This window comes from Oncorhynchus keta, unplaced genomic scaffold (genome assembly GCF_023373465.1).
Source record: "Oncorhynchus keta strain PuntledgeMale-10-30-2019 unplaced genomic scaffold, Oket_V2 Un_contig_6200_pilon_pilon, whole genome shotgun sequence".
In the NCBI taxonomy this organism is placed as follows: domain Eukaryota; kingdom Metazoa; phylum Chordata; class Actinopteri; order Salmoniformes; family Salmonidae; genus Oncorhynchus; species Oncorhynchus keta.
Window position 1 is genome coordinate 287,106 of NW_026288732.1, and position 21,347 is coordinate 308,452.

Sequence of the window (21,347 nt, forward strand, 5' to 3'; positions counted from 1 at the left end):
TGTGTGTTGTGTTTCAGCCCTGTCCAGATGGATGACTGTTCTGTGTGTTGTGTTTCAGCCCTGTCCAGCTGGATGACTGTTCTGTGTGTTGTGTTTCCGCCCTGTCCAGATGGATGACTGTTGTGTTTCAGCCCTGTCCAGATGGATGACTGTTCTGTGTGTTGTGTTTCAGCCCTGTCCAGCTGGATGACTGTTCACTGTGTGTTGTGTTTCAGCCCTGTCCAGCTGGATGACTGTTCTGTGTGTTGTGTTTCAGCCCTGTCCAGATGGATGACTGTTGTGTTCAGCCCTGTCCATCTGGATGACTGTTGTGTTTCAGCCCTGTCCATCTGGATGACTGTTCTGTGTGTTGTGTTTCAGCCCTGTCCATCTGGATGACTGTTCTGTGTGTTGTGTTTCAGCCCTGTCCATCTGGATGACTGTTGTGTTTCAGCCCTGTCCATCTGGATGACTGTTCTGTGTGTTGTGTTTCAGCCCTGTCCAGATGGATGACTGTTCTGTGTGTTGTTTTTCAGCCCTGTCCAGCTGGATGACTGTTCTGTGTGTTGTGTTTCAGCCCTGTCCAGATGGATGACTGTTCTGTTTCAGCCCTGTCCAGATGGATGACTGTTCTGTTTCAGCCCTGTCCAGATGGATGACTGTTCTGTGTGTTGTGTTTCAGCCTTGTCCAGCTGGATGACTGTTGTGTTTCAGCCCTGTCCAGCTGGATGACTGTTCTGTGTGTTTTGTTTCAGCCCTGTCCATCTGGATGACTGTTCTGTGTGTTGTGTTTCAGCCCTGTCCAGCTGGATGACTGTTCTGTGTGTTGTGTTTCAGCCCTGTCCAGACTGTTGTGTTCAGCCCTGTCCATCTGGATGACTGTTGTGTTTCAGCCCTGTCCATCTGGATGACTGTTCTGTGTGTTGTGTTTCAGCCCTGTCCAGCTGGATGACTGTTGTGTTTCAGCCCTGTCCAGATGGATGACTGTTCTGTGTGTTGTGTTTCAGCCCTGTCCAGCTGGATGACTGTTGTGTTTCAGCCCTGTCCATCTGGATGACTGTTCTGTGTGTTGTGTTTCAGCCCTGTCCATCTGGATGACTGTTCTGTGTGTTGTGTTTCAGCCCTGTCCAGCTGGATGACTGTTCTGTGTGTTGTGTTTCAGCCCTGTCCAGATGGATGACTGTTCTGTGTGTTGTGTTTCAGCCCTGTCCAGATGGATGACTGTTCTGTTTCAGCCCTGTCCAGCTGGATGACTGTTCTGTGTGTTGTGTTTCAGCCCTGTCCAGATGGATGACTGTTCTGTGTGTTGTGTTTCAGCCCTGTCCAGATGGATGACTGTTCTGTTTCAGCCCTGTCCAGCTGGATGACTGTTCTGTGTGTTGTGTTTCAGCCCTGTCCAGATGGATGACTGTTCTGTGTGTTGTGTTTCAGCCCTGTCCATCTGGATGACTGTTGTGTTTCAGCCCTGTCCATCTGGATGACTGTTCTGTGTGTTGTGTTTCAGCCCTGTCCAGATGGATGACTGTTCTGTGTGTTGTGTTTCAGCCCTGTCCAGCTGGATGACTGTTCTGTGTGTTGTGTTTCAGCCCTGTCCAGATGGATGACTGTTGTGTTTCAGCCCTGTCCAGATGGATGACTGTTCTGTGTGTTGTGTTTCAGCCCTGTCCAGCTGGATGACTGTTCTGTGTGTTGTGTTTCAGCCCTGTCCAGCTGGATGACTGTTCTGTGTGTTGTGTTTCAGCCCTGTCCAGATGGATGACTGTTGTGTTCAGCCCTGTCCATCTGGATGACTGTTGTGTTTCAGCCCTGTCCATCTGGATGACTGTTCTGTGTGTTGTGTTTCAGCCCTGTCCATCTGGATGACTGTTCTGTGTGTTGTGTTTCAGCCCTGTCCATCTGGATGACTGTTGTGTTTCAGCCCTGTCCATCTGGATGACTGTTCTGTGTGTTGTGTTTCAGCCCTGTCCAGATGGATGACTGTTCTGTGTGTTGTTTTTCAGCCCTGTCCAGCTGGATGACTGTTCTGTGTGTTGTGTTTCAGCCCTGTCCAGATGGATGACTGTTCTGTTTCAGCCCTGTCCAGATGGATGACTGTTCTGTTTCAGCCCTGTCCAGATGGATGACTGTTCTGTGTGTTGTGTTTCAGCCTTGTCCAGCTGGATGACTGTTGTGTTTCAGCCCTGTCCAGATGGATGACTGTTCTGTGTGTTGTGTTTCAGCCCTGTCCAGATGGATGACTGTTCTGTGTGTTGTGTTTCAGCCCTGTCCAGATGGATGACTGTTGTGTTTCAGCCCTGTCCAGCTGGATGACTGTTCTGTGTGTTGTGTTTCAGCCCTGTCCAGATGGATGACTTTGATGCGTACCTCAAAGACATGAGCAAAGACTCCGCCTACAAGTTCTCTCTGCAGTTTGAGGTAGTATTCTGATGACCTAATGATCATGTTAAAGCTGGATTAGATATTGTGTTTGAGTCGTCGCTCATGGCCTGTCATGTGTCTGTCATGTGTCTGTCATGTTGTAGGAGCTGAAGAGCGTAGGTCTGGATCTTTCCCATGATGCAGCAGACCTGCCTATCAACAGACCCAAGAACCGCTACACCAACATCCTGCCGTGTGAGTGACCGACAGGAAACAGTAGCAGACACTAAGCCATATATAACAGTATGCTTTAACATGGTAGTTTATCTGTAGGAACAGACAGGAAACAGATCACTGATGAGTACTGAATAGAACCATGACTTTCCCCAGATGACTTCAGCAGAGTGAAGGTGATCTATTTACATAACGACGAGGGATCAGACTACATCAACGCCAACTACATACCAGTAAGTACCAGTACATACCAGTAAGTACCAGTAAGTACCAGTACATACCAACTACATACCAGTAAGTACCAGTACATACCAACTACATACCAGTAAGTACCAGTACATACCAACTACATACCAGTAAGTACCAGTACATACCAACTACATACCAGTAAGTACCAGTACATCAACTACATACCAGTACCAACATACATACCAGTACATACCAACTACATACCAGTAAGTACCAGTACATACCAACTACATACCAGTAAGTACCAGTACATACCCAACTACATACCAGTAAGTACCAGTACATACCAACTACATACCAGTAAGTACCAGTACATACCAACTACATACCAGTAAGTACCAGTACATACCAACTACATACCAGTAAGTACCAGTACATACCAACTACATACCAGTAAGTACCAGTACATACCAACTACATACCTAGTACCAGTAAGTACCAGTACATACCAACTACATACCAGTAAGTACCAGTACATACCAACTACATACCAGTAAGTACCAGTACATACCAACTACATAACAGTAACCACTACATACCAGTAAGTACCAGTAATGGTACCAGTACATACTACATACCAGTAAGTACCAGTACATACCACTACATAGTACCAGTACATACCAACTACATACCAGTACCAGTACATACCAACTACATACCAGTAAGTACCAGTACATACCAACTACATACCAGTAAGTACCAGTACATACCAACTACATACCAGTACCAGTACCAGTACATACCAGTAAGTACCAGTACATACCAACTACATACCAGTAAGTACCAGTACATACCAACTACATACCACCCAGTACCAGTACATACCAACTACATACCAGTAAGTACCAGTACATACCAACTACATACCAGTAAGTACCAGTACATACCAACTACATACCAGTAAGTACCATACCAGTACATACCACTACATACCAGTAAGTACCAGTACATACCAACTACATACCAGTAAGTACCAGTACATACCAACTACATACCAGTAAGTACCAGTACATACCAACTACATACCTCTGTACCAGACCTGAATCTACATACCAGTAACCAGTACATACCCTGGTTTCTCCTCTACAGGGTTATAAATCACCACCCAGGGGTTTTCTCCCTCTACAGGGTTATAAATCACCACCCAGGGCCCTCTGCCTGAGACCTGAACCTCAACAGTAACCATAACCCTGGTTTTCTCCCTCTACAGGGTTATAAATCACCACCCAGGGCCTGAGACCTGAGACCCTCAACAGTAACCATAACCCTGGTTTTCCCTCTACAGGGTTATAAATCACCACCCAGGGCCTGAGACCTGAACCTCAACAGTAACCATAACCCTGGTTTCTCCCTCTACAGGGTTATAAATCACCACCCAGGGCCCTCTGCCTGAGACCTGAACCTCAACAGTAACCATAACCCTGGTTTTCTCCCTCTACAGGGTTATAAATCACCCAGGGCCTACAGACCTGAGACCTACCCAGGGTAACCCTCTGCCTGGGGTTACCTGAACCTGAACCTCAACAGTAACCATAACCCTGGTTTTCTCCCTCTACAGGGTTATAATCACCACCCAGGGGCCCTCTGCCTGAGACCTGAACCTCAACAGTAACCATAACCCTGGTTTCTCTCCCTCATAGGGAGTTATAAATCACCCAGTGTAGAGTATAAATCACCACCCAGGCCCTCTGCCTGAGACCTGAACCTCAACAGTAACCATAACCCTGGTTTCTCCTCTACAGGGTTATAAATCACCACCCAGAGGAACCTCAACTATTTACCATAACCCTCTGCCTGAGACCTGAACCTCAACAGTAACCATAACCCTGGTTTTCTCCCTCTACAGGGTTATAAATCACCACCCAGGGGCCTGAGACCTGAACCTCAACAGTAACCATAACCCTGGTTTTCTCCCTCTACAGGGTTATAAATCACCACCCAGGGCCTGAGACCTGAACCTCAACAGTAACCATAACCCTGGTTTCTCCCTCTCACCCAGGGTTATAAATCACTAGTCCATAGTCACCCAGGGCCTGAGACCTGAACCTCAACAGTAACCATAACCCTGGTTTCTCCCCTCCAGGGTTATAAATCACCCAGAGAGTACCGCTACCCAGGGTCCTCTGCCTGAGAGAGGAACGTTTCTCTGGAACATGATCCTGCAGCAGAAGAGCCACATCATGAGTGATGCTGACGCAGTATAACCTCATGAGAGACGTCAGGGGTGAAGTGTGACCACTCACTGGCCATTCACAGATGAGACGGTGACCACGGAGAGATCAGTGTGGAGATGCTGTCGGAGTCAGAGTCACCAGAGCCCTCTGGACCATAAGGAACTTCAGACTGGGATATGTGAGTGGATCTACAGCATCACATGAGTTATACCAATCAACACTGATTTCAAACTTTAACAAACCAAACAACTCTGGTTGCACGAGAACTACTTTAAACTATTTACACTGAACAGATATTATTTGGGATATGTAAAGACAAGATTAAAACAAGAATAGTCTGATGGGTGACAATATTAGCTAGTATCTCTTGTGAATTATATATTATCACGTGTGAATGATGCCCAGCATAAGAAACAAAGACTTTATTTGGGGAACTTGTTCGAATCACAGAATCACACCTCATGTAGTCTATAGTCCTATAAGGTTAGTATCACCTCATGTAGTCTAGTCCATAGTCCTATAAGGTTAGTATCACACCTCATGGTAGTCTATAGTCCTATAAGGTTAGTATCACACCTCATGTAGTCTAGTCCATAGTCCTATAAGGTTAGTATCACACCTCATGTAGTCTAGTCCATAGTCCTATAAGGTTAGTATCACACCTCATGTAGTCTAGTCCATAGTCCTATAAGGTTAGTATCACACCTCATGTAGTCTAGTCCATAGTCCTATAAGGTTAGTATCACACCTCATGTAGTCTAGTCCATAGTCCTATAAGGTTAGTATCACACCTCATGTAGTCTAGTCCATAGTCCTATAAGGTTAGTATCACACCTCATGTAGTCTAGTCCATAGTCCTATAAGGTTAGTATCACACCTCATGTAGTCTAGTCCATAGTCCTATAAGGTTAGTATCACACCTCATGTAGTCTAGTCCATAGTCCTATAAGGTTAGTATCACACCTCATGTAGTCTAGTCCATAGTCCTATAAGGTTAGTATCACACCTCATGTAGTCTAGTCCATAGTCCTATAAGGTTAGTATCACACCTCATGTAGTCTAGTCCATAGTCCTATAAGGTTAGTATCACACCTCATGTAGTCTAGTCCATAGTCCTATAAGGTTAGTATCACACCTCATGTAGTCTAGTCCATAGTCCTATAAGGTTAGTATCACACCTCATGTAGTCTCCATAGTCCTATAAGGTTAGTATCACACCTCATGTAGTCTAGTCCATAGTCCTATAAGGTTAGTATCACACCTCATGTAGTCTAGTCCATAGTCCTATAAGGTTAGTATCACACCTCATGTAGTCTAGTCCATAGTCCTATAAGGTTAGTATCACACCTCATGTAGTCTAGTCCATAGTCCTATAAGGTTAGTATCACACCTCATGTAGTCTAGTCCTAGTCCTATAAGGTTAGTATCACACCTCATGTAGTCTAGTCCTATAAGGTTAGTATCACACCTCATGTAGTCTAGCCCATAGTCCTATAAGGTTAGTATCACACCTCATGTAGTCTAGTCCAAAGTCCTATAAGGTTAGTATCACACCTCATGTAGTCTAGTCCTATAAGGTTAGTATCACACCTCATGTAGTCTAGTCCTATAAGGTTAGTATCACACCTCATGTAGTCTAGTCCATAGTCCTATAAGGTTAGTATCACACCTCATGTAGTCTAGTCCATAGTCCTATAAGGTTAGTATCACACCTCATGTAGTCTAGTCCATAGTCCTATAAGGTTAGTATCACACCTCATGTAGTCTAGTCCATAGTCCTATAAGGTTAGTATCACACCTCATGTAGTCTAACCCATAGTCCTATAAGGTTAGTATCACACCTCATGTAGTCTAGTCCATAGTCCTATAAGGTTAGTATCACACCTCATGTAGTCTAGTCCATAGTCCTATAAGGTTAGTATCACACCTCATGTAGTCTAGTCTATAGTCCTATAAGGTTAGTATCACACCTCATGTAGTCTAGTCCATAGTCCTATAAGGTTAGTATCACACCTCATGTAGTCTAGTCCTAAGGTTAGTAAATCACACCTCATGTAGTCTAGTCCATAGTCCTATAAGGTTAGTATCACACCTCATGTAGTCTAGTCTATAGTCCTATAAGGTTAGTATCACACCTCATGTAGTCTAGTCTATAGTCCTATAAGGTTAGTATCACACCTCATGTAGTCTAGCCCATAGTCCTATAAGGTTAGTATCACACCTCCATATAAATCACACCCAGTCTAGTCCATAGTCCTATAAGGTTAGTATCACACCTCATGTAGTCTAGTCCATAGTCCTATAAGGTTAGTATCACACCTCATGTAGTCTAGTCCATAGTCCTATAAGGTTAGTATCACACCTCATGTGTCTAGTCCATAGTCTATAAGGTTAGTATCACATCATGTAGTCTAGTCCTATAAGGTTAGTATCACACCTCTCATGTAGTCTAGTCACCCATAGTCCTATAAGGTTAGTATCACACCTCATGTAGTCTAACCCATGTCTATGTCCTATAAGGTTAGTATCACACCTCATGTAGTCTAGTCCATAGTCCTATAAGGTTAGTATCACACCTCATGTAGTCTAGTCCATAGTCCTATAAGGTTAGTATCACACCTCATGTAGTCTAGTCCATAGTCCCTATAAGGTTAGTATCACACCTCATGTAGTCTAGACCCATAGTCCTATAAGGTTAGTATCACACCTCATGTAGTCTAGTCCATATAGTATCCTATAAGGTTAGTATCACACCTCATGTAGTCTAGTCCATAGTCCTATAAGGTTAGTATCACACCTCATGTAGTCTAGTCCATAGTCCTATAAGGTTAGTATCACACCTCATGTAGTCTATAGTCCTATAAGGTTAGTACCACACCTCATGTAGTCTATAGTCCTATAAGGTTAGTATCACACCTCATGTAGTCTATAGTCCTATAAGGTTAGTATCACACCTCATGTAGTCTATAGTCCTATAAGGTTAGTATCACACCTCATGTAGTCTAGTCCTATAGTCCTATAAGGTTAGTATCACACCTCATGTAGTCTAGTCCATAGTCCTATAAGGTTAGTATCACACCTCATGTAGCCTATAGTCCTATAAGGTTAGTATCACACCTCATGTAGTCTAGCCCATAGTCCTATAAGGTTAGTATCACACCTCATGTAGTCTAGTCCATAGTCCTATAAGGTTAGTATCACACCTCATGTAGTCTAGTCCATAGTCCTATAAGGTTAGTATCACACCTCATGTAGTCTAGTCCATAGTCCTATAAGGTTAGTATCACACCTCATGTAGTCTAGTCCATAGTCCTATAAGGTTAGTATCACACCTCATGTAGTCTAGTCCATAGTCCTATAAGGTTAGTATCACACCTCATGTAGTCTAGTCCATAGTCCTATAAGGTTAGTATCACACCTCATGTAGTCTAGTCCATAGTCCTATAAGGTTAGTATCACACCTCATGTAGTCTAGTCTATAGTCCTATAAGGTTAGTATCACACCTCATGTAGTCTAGTCCATAGTCCTATAAGGTTAGTATCACACCTCATGTAGTCTAGTCCATAGTCCTATAAGGTTAGTATCACACCTCATGTAGTCTAGTCCATAGTCCTATAAGGTTAGTATCACACCTCATGTAGTCTAGTCTATAGTCCTATAAGGTTAGTATCACACCTCATGTAGTCTAGTCCATAGTCCTATAAGGTTAGTATCACACCTCATGTAGTCTAGTCCATAGTCCTATAAGGTTAGTATCACACCTCATGTAGTCTAGTCCATAGTCCTATAAGGTTAGTATCACACCTCATGTAGTCTAGTCCATAGTCCTATAAGGTTAGTATCACACCTCATGTAGTCTAGTCTATAGTCCTATAAGGTTAGTATCACACCTCATGTAGTCTAGTCCATAGTCCTATAAGGTTAGTATCACACCTCATGTAGTCTAGTCCATAGTCCTATAAGGTTAGTATCACACCTCATGTAGTCTAGTCCATAGTCCTATAAGGTTAGTATCACACCTCATGTAGTCTAGTCCATAGTCCTATAAGGTTAGTATCACACCTCATGTAGTCTAGTCCATAGTCCTATAAGGTTAGTATCACACCTCATGTAGTCTAGTCCATAGTCCTATAAGGTTAGTATCACACCTCATGTAGTCTAGTCTATAGTCCTATAAGGTTAGTATCACACCTCATGTAGTCTAGTCCATAGTCCTATAAGGTTAGTATCACACCTCATGTAGTCTAGTCCATAGTCCTATAAGGTTAGTATCACACCTCATGTAGTCTAGTCCATAGTCCTATAAGGTTAGTATCACACCTCATGTAGTCTAGTCCATAGTCCTATAAGGTTAGTATCACACCTCATGTAGTCTAGTCCATAGTCCTATAAGGTTAGTATCACACCTCATGTAGTCTAGTCCATAGTCCTATAAGGTTAGTATCACACCTCATGTAGTCTAGTCCATAGTCCTATAAGGTTAGTATCACACCTCATGTAGTCTAGTCCATAGTCCTATAAGGTTAGTATCACACCTCATGTAGTCTAGTCCATAGTCCTATAAGGTTAGTATCACACCTCATGTAGTCTAGTCCATAGTCCTATAAGGTTAGTATCACACCTCATGTAGTCTAGTCCATAGTCCTATAAGGTTAGTATCACACCTCATGTAGTCTAGTCCATAGTCCTCATATGTTTTATAAGGTTAGTATCACACCTCATGTAGTCTAGTCCATAGTCCTATAAGGTTAGTATCACACCTCATGTAGTCTAGTCCATAGTCCTAGTCTAGTATGTTTTATAAGGTTAGTATCACACCTCATGTAGTCTAGTCCATAGTCCTATAAGGTTAGTATATGTAGTTTATAAGGTTAGTATCACACCATGTAGTCTAGTCCATAGTCCTATAAGGTTAGTATCACACCTCATGTAGTCTAGTCCATAGTCCTATAAGGTTAGTATCACACCTCATGTTTTAATAAGGTTAGTATCACACCTCATGTAGTCTAGTCCATAGTCCTATAAGGTTAGTATCACACCTCATGTTTAATAAGGTTAGTATCACACCTCATGTAGTCTAGTCCATAGTCCTAGTCCTATAAGGTTAGTATCACACCTCATGTAGTCTAGTCCATATATGTCCTATAAGGTTAGTATCACACCTCATGTAGTCTAGTCCATAGTCCTATAAGGTTAGTATCACACCTCATGTAGTTATATAAGGTTAGTATCACACCTCATGTAGTCTAGTCCATAGTCCTATAAGGTTAGTATCACACCTCATGTAGTCTAGTCCATAGTCCTATAAGGTTAGTATCACACCTCATGTAGTCTAGTCCATAGTCCTATAAGGTTAGTATCACACCTCATGTAGTCTAGTCCATAGTCCTATAAGGTTAGTATCACACCTCATGTAGTCTAGTCCATAGTCCTATAAGGTTAGTATCACACCTCATGTAGTCTATAGTCCTATAAGGTTAGTATCACACCTCATGTAGTCTAGTCCATAGTCCTATAAGGTTAGTATCACACCTCATGTAGTCTAGTCCATAGTCCTATAAGGTTAGTATCACACCTCATGTAGTCTAGTCCATAGTCCTATAAGGTTAGTATCACACCTCATGTAGTCTAGTCCATAGTCCTATAAGGTTAGTATCACACCTCATGTAGTCTAGTCCATAGTCCTATAAGGTTAGTATCACACCTCATGTAGTCTAGTCCATAGTCCTATAAGGTTAGTATCACACCTCCTGTAATCTAGTCCATAGTCCTATAAGGTTAGTATCACACCTCATGTAGTCTAGTCCATAGTCCTATAAGGTTAGTATCACACCTCATGTAGTCTAGTCCATAGTCCTATAAGGTTAGTATCACACCTCATGTAGTCTAGTCCATAGTCCTATAAGGTTAGTATCACACCTCATGTAGTCTAGCCTATAGTCCTATAAGGTTAGTATCACACCTCATGTAGTCTAGTCCATAGTCCTATAAGGTTAGTATCACACCTCATGTAGTCTAGTCCATAGTCCTATAAGGTTAGTAACACACCTCATGTAGTCTAGTCCATAGTCCTATAAGGTTAGTATCACACCTCATGTAGTCTAGTCCATAGTCCTATAAGGTTAGTAACACACCTCATGTAGTCTAGTCCATAGTCCTATATGTTTTAATAAGGTTTGTATCACAACTAAAGTGGCCAAATAACATCTTAAAATAAAGCCCATGAATCTGTCTTTAAAAGGGTTTAGAGCCTAACATATACAGTTGAAGTCGGAGGTTTACATACACCTTAGCCAAAACATTTAAACTCCGTTTATCACTATTCCTGACATTTAATCCTAGTAGAAATTCCCTGTCTTTAGGTCAGTTAGGATCACCATTTTATTTTAAGAATGTGAAATGTCAGAATAATAGTAGAAGAATTATTTATTTCAGCTTTTATTTCTTTCATCACATTCCCAGTGGGTCAGAAGTTTACATACACTCAAATGAGTATTTGGTTGAATTGTCCCTTTAAATTGTTTAACTTGGGTCAAACGTTTCATGGTAGCCTTCCACAAACTACCCACAATAAGTCTGCCATATTTTGAATTTTGTCAGAGTCCCATTCCTCCTGACAGAGCTGGTGTAACTGAGTCAGGTTTATAGGCCTCCTGACAGAGCTGGTGTAACTGAGTCAGGTTTGTAGGCCTCCTGACAGAGCTGGTGTAACTGAGTCTGGTTTGTAGGCCTCCTGACAGAGCTGGTGTAACTGAGTCTGGTTTGTAGGCCTCCTGACAGAGCTGGTGTAACTGAGTCTGGTTTATAGGCCTCCTGACAGAGCTGGTGTAACTGAGTCAGGTTTATAGGCCTCCTGACAGAGCTGGTGGAACTGAGTCAGGTTTATAGGCCTCCTGACAGAGCTGGTGTGACTGAGTCAGGTTTATAGGCCTCCTGACAGAGCTGGTGGAACTGAGTCAGGTTTGTAGGTCTCCTGACAGAGCTGGTGTAACTGAGTCAGGTTTATAGGCCTCCTGACAGAGCTGGTGGAACTGAGTCAGGTTTGTAGGTCTCCTGACAGAGCTGGTGTAACTGAGTCAGGTTTGTAGGCCTCCTTGCTGGTGTAACCCAAACGCTTTTTCAGTTCTGCCCACAAATGTTCTATAGGATTGAGGTCAGGGCTTTGTGATGGCCACTCCAATACCTTGACTTTGTTGTCCTTAAGCCATTTTGCCACAACTTTGGAAGTATGCTTGGGGTCATTGTCCATTTGGAAGACCTATTTAAGACCTAGCTTTAACTTCCTGATTTATGTCTTGAGATGTTGCTTCAATATATCCACATCATTTTCCTACCTCATGATGCCATCTATTTTGTGAGGTGCACCAGTCCCTGCAGCAAAGCACCCCCACAACATGATGCTGCCACCCCGTGCTTCACGGTTGGGGTGGTGTTCTTCATAGCTTGCAAGTCTCCCCTTTTAGGAGGTGGAGGTGGAGAAGGTGCCCTGCTGTTAGCTCGACCCGGATGGAGAGATCTGATGTATACTGATCCATCAGCCTTGTCTAACTGTCTGTCTTTCCGTGGTGTCTCCCTGCAGGCTGACCATAGTCTCACGACGTCCTCCATCTCAACTACACGTCCTGGCCGGACCACGGTGTCCCCACGGTCAACGCCATCGATAGCATCCTGCAGTTCGTACACATCGTCCGCCAGCAGGCCAACCGCACTGCAAAGAACCCATTGTGGTTCACTGCAGGTACGTACAGGGTCTACCAGGCTCAACCACAGGGGCCATGCTGTCAGGGACATGTTACTCAGACAGAGTTGTCTGAGAGCTCCCAAATGGAAGCCAGTAGTCCTTAGAGAAACAGTCTTCAGACCAAACTTCCAGTCTACACAAGTAGGAATCCACAAGGTAACTAACAATTAACAAAACAACTCTGTTTCCTTTGAGAAGATTGTCACTTGTAAAAGAATTGAGAAAACCAGTCCTTTTTAAACTATAAACAGTTTCCTAGTAACAAACGTTTCTCTACAGAACACTCTTTCACTGTATTGATGAGAGTCAACCATGTTGTCTCCACAGTGCTACAGAACACTCTTTCACTGTATTGTCTGTCTGGTCTTTCCTGACAGAGCTGATGTAACTGAGTCAGTCAGGTAACTGAGTCAGGTTTTCACTCCTTGACAGAGCTCAACCATGTTGTCTCCACAGTGCTGGTGTCTCTTTCACTGTATCTGATGAGAGTCAACCATGTTGTCTCCACAGTGCTACAGAACACTCTTTCACTGCATTGATGAGAGTCAACCATGTTGTCTCCACAGTGCTGGTGTCTCTCCACTAACAGCCATGTCAACCATGGTGTCTCCACAGTGCTGGTGTCAGAACACTCTTTCACTGCATTGATGAGAGTCAACCATGCTTGTCTCCACAGTGCTACAGAACACTCTTTCACTGCATTGATGAGAGTCAACCATGTTGTCTCCACAGTGCTGGTGTCTCTCCACAGTGCTACAGAACACTCTTTCCATGTCAACCATGGTGTCTCCACAGTGCTACAGGTGTCTCTTTCACTGTATTGATGAGAGTCCACCATGTTGTCTCCACAGTGCTACAGAACACTCTTTCACTGCATTGATGAGAGTCAACCATGTTGTCTCCACAGTGCTGAACACTCTTTCACAGTGCATTGATGAGAGTCAACCATGTTGTCTCCACAGTGCTACAACAGTGATTGTCCTCCTCTCCACACTCTTTCACTCCATTGATGAGAGTCAACCATGTTGTCTCCACAGTGCTGGTGTCTACCTCTCCACACTGCTTTCACTCACAGTGATGAGAGTCAACCATGTTGTCTCCACAGTGCTACAGAACACTCTTTCACTGCATTGATGAGAGTCAACCATGTCCACAGTGTCTACAGAACACTCTTTCACAGTGCTGGTGTCTCCACAGTGCTACAGAACACTCTTTCACTGCATTGATGAGAGTCAACCATGCTTGTCTCCACAGTGCTACAGAACACTCTTTCACTGCATTGATGAGAGTCAACCATGTTGTCTCCACAGTGCTCCACAGATGTCAACCATGTGTCTCCACAGTGCTACAGAACACTCTTTCACTGCATTGATGAGAGTCAACCATGTTGTCTCCACAGTGCTACAGAACACTCTTTCACTGTATTGATGAGAGTCAACCATGTTGTCTCCACAGTGCTACAGAACACTCTTTCACTGCATTGATGAGAGTCAACCAGTGCTTGTCTCCACAGTGCTGGTGTCTCCACAGTGCTGGGAAACACTCTTTCACTGTATTGATGAGAGTCAACCATGTTGTCTCCACAGTGCTACAGAACACTCTTTCACTGTATTGATGAGAGTCAACCATGTTGTCTCCACAGTGCTGGTGTCTCTCCACAGTGCTTTCACTGTATTGATGAGAGTCAACCATGTTGTCTCCACAGTGCTGGTGTCTCTTTCACTATTGATGAGATGTCAACCATGTTGTCTCCACAGTGCTACAGAACACTCTTTCACTCCACATTGATGGTGTCAACCATGTTGTCTCCACAGGTGCTACAGAACACTCTTTCACTGCATTGATGAGAGTCTCCATGTTGTCTCCACAGTGCTACAGAACACTCTTCACTAACATTGATGTCAACCATGTTGTCTCCACAGTGCTACAGTGTTGGTGTCTCTTTCACATTGATGGTGTCAACCATGCTTGTCTCAGTCCACAGTGCTGGTGTCTCTTTCACAGTGCTGGTGTCTCCAGTGCTGTCAGTGCTGGTGTCTCTCCACAGTGCTCCACTAACAGTGTCAACCATGTTGTCTCCACAGTGCTCAGAACAGTGCTGGTTCACTGCATTGATGAGAGTCAACCATGTTGTCTCCACAGTGCTGGTGTCTCTCCACTAACTTTCACTGGTGCTGGTGTCAACACAGTGCTGGTGTCTCTCCACAGTGCTGGTGTCTCTCCACAGTGCTGGTGTCTCTCCACAGTGCTGGTGTCTTGATGTCATGTGTGTCTCCACTGGTGCTCCACAGTGTCTCTCCACTGCAGGTGTCTCTCCACTCTGGACCTCCACAGTGTGTCTCTCCACCATGTTGTCTCCACAGTGCTGGTGTCTCTCACAGTGCTGGTGTCTCTCCACAGTGCTGGTGTCTCACTCACAGTGCTGGTATCCACAGTGCTGGTGTCAGGATGTTGTCTCCACAGTCTCCAGTGCTAACAGGATGTTGTCACTCTCTCCACTAACAGGATGTTGTGTTGTCTCCCAGTGCTAACAGGACCTTTGTCTCTCCACTGATGCCAGCACATCAGGATGTTGTGTATCTCCACATCCTGGGTAGATCTGAGATGTGTCTCATCCACTCTCCATGGTCCAGACAGAGGTTAGAGACAGTCCCAGTGGGGGTTTGGGTTCTCCATCTGAGAGGAGATGAGGTCTCCATAACAAGACTCTCCATGGTCCAGACAGTGTTAGAGACAGTCCCAGTAACAGGGGGTTGTGTCTCTGAGATGAGGTCTCATCGACTCTCCATGGCCCAGACAGGAGGTTAGAGACAGTCCCAGTAACAGGGGGTTAGGATCTGAGATGAGATGAGGTCTCATCGACTCTTGTGTCCAGACAGAGGTTAGAGACAGTCCCAGTGGGATTTAAGGGTTAGGATCTGAGATGAGATGAGGTCTCATCGTCTCTCCATGGTCGGACAGAGGTTAGAGACAGTCCCAGTGGGGGTTAGGGTTAGGATCTGAGATGAGATGAGGTCTCATCGACTCACTCAGACATGGTTCCACTAGTCCCAGGGTTAGGTCTGAGATGAGTCTCACTCTCCAGAGAACAGAGGTTAGAGACAGTCCCAGTGGGGGTTAGGATCTGAGATGAGATGAGGTCTCATCGACTCTCCATGGTCCAGACAGAGGTTAGAGACAGTCCCAGTGGGGTTAGGGTTAGGATCTGAGATGAGATGAGGTCTCATCGACTCTCCATGGTCCAACAGAGGTTAGAGACAGTCCCAGTAACAGGGGTTAGGGTCTAGGATCTGAGATGAGATGAGGTCTCATCGACTCTCCATGGTCCAGACAGAGGTTAGAGACAGTCCCAGTGGGGGTTAGGGTTAGGATCTGAGATGAGGTCTCATCGACTCTCCATGGTCCAGACAGAGGTTAGAGACAGTCCCAGTGGGGGGGGATCTGAGATGAGATGAGATGAGGTCAGTCCCAGTGGGGTTAGGGGATCTGAGATGAGATGAGGGTCTCTCTCCATGGTCCAGACAGAGGTTAGAGACAGTCCCAGTGGGGTTAGGGTTAATCTGGTGAGATAGGACTCTCTCAGAGATGAGATCCCAGTGGGGTTTAGGGTCTCATGGTCTCGACTCTCCATGGTCCAGACAGAGGTTAGAGACAGTCCCAGTGGGGGTTAGGGTTAGGATCTGAGATGAGATGAGGTCTCATCGACTCTCCATGGTCCAGACAGAGGTTAGAGACAGTCCCAGTGGGGGTTAGGGTTGGATCTGAGATGAGGTCTCATCGACTCTCCATGGTCCAGACAGAGGTTAGAGACAGTCCCAGTGGGGGTTAGGGGGGATCTGAGATGAGATGAGGTCTCATCGACTCTCCATGGTCCAGACAGAGGTTAGAGACAGTCCCAGTGAGATGGGGGGTTAGGATCTGAGATGAGATGAGGTCTCATCGACTCTCCATGGTCCAGACAGAGGTTAGAGACAGTCCCAGTGGGGTTTAAGGGTTAGGATCTGAGATGAGATGAGGTCTCATCGACTCTCCATGGTCCAGACAGAGGTTAGAGACAGTCCCAGTGGGGGGGTTAGGATCTGAGATGAGATGAGGTCTCATCGACTCTCCATGGTCCAGACAGAGGTAAGAGACAGTCCCAGTGGGGTTTAGGGTTAGGATCTGAGATGAGGTCTCATCGACTCTCCATGGTCCAGACAGAGGTTAGAGACAGTCCCAGTGGGGGTTAGGATCTGAGATGAGATGAGGTCTCATCGACTCTCCATGGTCCAGACAGAGGTTAGAGACAGTCCCAGTGGGGGTTAAGGGTTAGGATCTGAGATGAGATGAGGTCTCATCGACTCTCCATGGTCCAGACAGAGGTTAGAGACAGTCCCAGTGGGGGTTAGGATCTGAGATGAGATGAGGTCTCATCGACTCTCCATGGTCTAGACAGAGGTTAGAGACAGTCCCAGTGGGGTTAAGGGTTAGGATCTGAGATGAGATGATGTCTCATCGACTCTCCATGGTCCAGACAGAGGTTAGAGACAGTCCCAGTGGGGGTTAGGGTTAGGATCTGAGATGAGATGAGGTCTCATCGACTCTCCATGGTCCAGACAGAGGTTAGAGACAGTCCCAGTGGGGTTTAAGGGTTAGGATCTGAGATGAGGTCTCATCGACTCTCCATGGTCCAGGAAGAGGTTAGAGACAGTCCCAGTGGGGGTTAGGATCTGAGATGAGATGAGGTCTCATCGACTCTCCATGGTCCAGACAGAGGTTAGACTCTGTCTCCTTTCCCCTCAGACCGGGTACTGTAGGGCCCCATCTGGTCTCTGGTCAGACTGTCTCCTTTCCTCTCAGACCGAGGTACTGTAGGGCCCCATCTGGTCTCTGGTCAGACTGTCTCCTTTCCCCTCAGACCGAGGTACTGTAGGGCCCCATCTGGTCTCTGGTCAGACTGTCTCCTTTCCCCTCAGACCGAGGTACTGTAGGGCCCCATCTGGTCTCTGGTCAGACTGTCTCCTTTCCTCTCAGACCGAGGTACTGTAGGGCCCCATCTGGTCTCTGGTCAGACTGTCTCCTTTCCCCTCAGACCGAGGTACTGTAGGGCCCCATCTGGTCTCTGGTCAGACTGTCTCCTTTCCTCTCAGACCGAGGTACTGTAGGGCCCCATCTGGTCTCTGGTCAGACTGTCTCCTTTCCTCTCAGACCGAGGTACTGTAGGGCCCCATCTGGTCTCTGGTCAGACTGTCTCCTTTCCTCTCAGACCGAGGTACTGTAGGGCCCCATCTGGTCTCTGGTCAGACTGTCTCCTTTCCCCTCAGACCGAGGTACTGTAGGGCCCCATCTGGTCTCTGGTCAGACTGTCTCCTTTCCCCTCAGACCGAGGTACTGTAGGGCCCCATCTGGTCTCTGGTCAGAACTAGGGCACTATATGGGGAATAGGGCTCTGGTCAGAACTAGGGCACTATGTGGGGAATAGGGCTCTGGTCAGAACTAGGGCACTATATGGGGAATAGGGCTCTGGTCTGAACTAGGGCACTATGTGGGGAATAGGGCGCCATTTCAGACATACTTATGCACGGTCACTAAAACATTCTTCCTGTATGACGTCACTTCCTGTAGGAGCAGTATGTGTTCATCCACCAGTGTGTCCTGCTGATGTGGAAGAAGAAGACACAGTCCATCACCAGTGATGTCATCTACGAGAACATCAGCAAGTCCTAGTGACGCCTCCTGCACAACGTAAGAATATATAGACACCCTGTGAATCTATAGGCACCCCTCTGAATCTATAGACACCAGTGATGTCATCTACGAGAACATCAGCAAGTCCTAGTGACGCCTCCTGCACAACGTAAGAATATGTAGACACCCTGTGAATATATAGGCACCCCTCTGAATCTATAGGCACCCCTCTGAATATATAGACACCCCTCTGAATCTATAGGCACCCCTCTGAATCTATAGACACCCCTCTGAATCTATAGGCACCCCTCTGAATATATAGACACCCTGTGAATCTATAGGCACCCTCTGAATATATAGACACCCCTCTGAATATATAGACACCCTCTGAATCTATAGGCACCCCTCTGAATCTATGGGCACCCCTCTGAATATATAGGCACCCCTCTGAATATATAGACACCCCTCTGAATCTATAGACACCAGTGATGTCATCTATGAGAACATCAGCAAGTCCTAGTGACGCCTCCTGCACAACGTAAGAATCTGTAGACACCCTGTGAATCTATAGGCACCCCTCTGAATATATAGACACCCCTCTGAATCTATAGACACCCCTCTGAATATATAGACACCTCTGAATCTATAGACACCCTCTGAATCTATAGACACCCTCTGAATCTATGGGCACCCCTCTGAATATATAGACACCCCGTGAATCTATAGGCACCCCTCTGAATATATAGACACCCCTCTGAATATATAGACACCCCTCTGAATATATAGACACCCCCTCTGAATCTATAGACACCCCTCTGAATATATAGACACCCCCTCTGAATCTATAGACACCCCTCTGAATATATAGACACCCCTCTGAATCTATAGACACCCTCTGAATATATAGGCACCCCTCTGAATCTATGGGCACCCCTCTGAATCTATAGACACCCCTCTGAATCTATAGGCACCCCTCTGAATATATAGACACCCCTCTGAATATATAGACACCCCTCTGAATATATAGACACCCCTCTGAATCTATAGACACCCCTCTGAATATATAGACACCCCTCTGAATCTATGGGCACCCCTCTGAATCTATAGACACCCCTCTGAATCTATAGGCACCCCTCTGAATATATAGACACCCCTCTGAATATATAGACACCCCTCTGAATCTATAGGCACCCCTCTGAATATATAGACACCCCTCTGAATCTATAGACACCCCTCTGAATATATAGACACCCCTCTGAATCTATAGACACCCCTCTGAATATATAGACACCCCTCTGAATCTATGGGCACCCCTCTGAATCTATAGACACCCCTCTGAATCTATGGGCACCCCTCTGAATATATAGACACCCCGTGAATCTATAGGCACCCCTCTGAATATATAGACACCCCTCTGAATATATAGACACCCCCCTCTGAATCTATAGACACCAGTGATGTCATCTGAGAACATCAGCAAGTCCTAGTGACGCCTCCTGCACAACGTAAGAATGTGTAGACACCCTGTGAATCTATAGGCACCCCTCTGAATCTATAGGCACCCTCTGAATCTATAGACACCCCTCTGAATCTATGGGCACCCCTCTGAATATATAGACACCCCTCTGAATATATAGACACCCCTCTGAATCTATAGACCCCTCTGAATCTATGGGCACCCCTCTGAATCTATGGGCACCCCTCTGAATCTATGGGCACCCTCTGAATATATAGACACCCTGTGAATCTATAGGCACCCCTCTGAATATATAGACACCCCTCTGAATATATAGACACCCCTCTGAATCTATAGACACCAGTGATGTCATCTATGAGAACATCAGCAAGTCCTAGTGACGCCTCCTGCACAACGTAAGAATGTGTAGACACCCTGTGAATATATAGACACCCCTCTGAATCTATAGGCACCCCTCTGAATATATAGACACCCTCTGAATCTATAGGCACCCCTCTGAATCTATAGACACCAGTGATGTCATCTATGAGAACATCAGCAAGTCCTAGTGACGCCTCCTGCACAACGTAAGAATCTGTAGACACCCTGTGAATCTATAGGCACCCCTCTGAATATATAGACACCCTCTGAATCTATGGGCACCCCTCTGAATATATAGGCACCCCTCTGAATCTATGGGTACCCTCTGGATATATAGCCACCCCTCTGAATCTATGGGCACCCCTCTGGATATATAGACACCCCTCTGAATCTATAGGCACCCCTCTGAATATATAGACACCCTGTGAATCTATAGACACCCCTCTGAATCTATAGACACCCCTCTGAATATATAGACACCCCTCTGAATCTATAGGCACCCCTCTGAATATAGACACCCCTCTGAATCTATAGGCACCCCTCTGAATATATAGACACCCCTCTGAATATATAGACACCCCTCTGAATCTATAGACACCAGTGATGTCATCTATGAGAACATCAGCAAGTCCTAGTGACGCCTCCTGCACAACGTAAGAATCTGTAGACACCCTGTGAATCTATAGGCACCCCTCTGAATATATAGACACCCCTCTGAATATATAGGCACCCCTCTGAATCTATGGGCACCCCTCTGAATATATAGACACCCTCTGAATCTATAGGCACCCTCTGGATATATAGACACCCCTCTGAATATATAGGCACCCCTCTGAATCTATGGGCACCCCTCTGATATATAGACACCCTCTGAATATATAGGCACCCTCTGAATCTATGGGTACCCCCTCTGGATATATAGACACCCCTCTGAATCTATGGGCACCCCTCTGAATATATAGACACCCTGTGAATCTATAGGCACCTCTCTGAATCTATGGGCACCCCTCTGAATATATAGGCACCCTCTGAATCTATAGACACCAGTGATGTCATCTATGAGAACATCAGCAAGTCCTAGTGACGCCTCCTGCACAACGTAAGAAT

At 45.4% G+C, this 21,347-nt stretch overlaps 1 pseudogene; it reads left to right on the top strand.

The window, feature by feature from the left end:
* LOC127925744 (receptor-type tyrosine-protein phosphatase O-like) overlaps positions 1 to 15,212 on the top strand; it is a 119,208-nt pseudogene extending 103,996 nt beyond the window's left edge.
* The last annotated feature ends 6,135 nt before the right edge of the window (positions 15,213 to 21,347 follow it).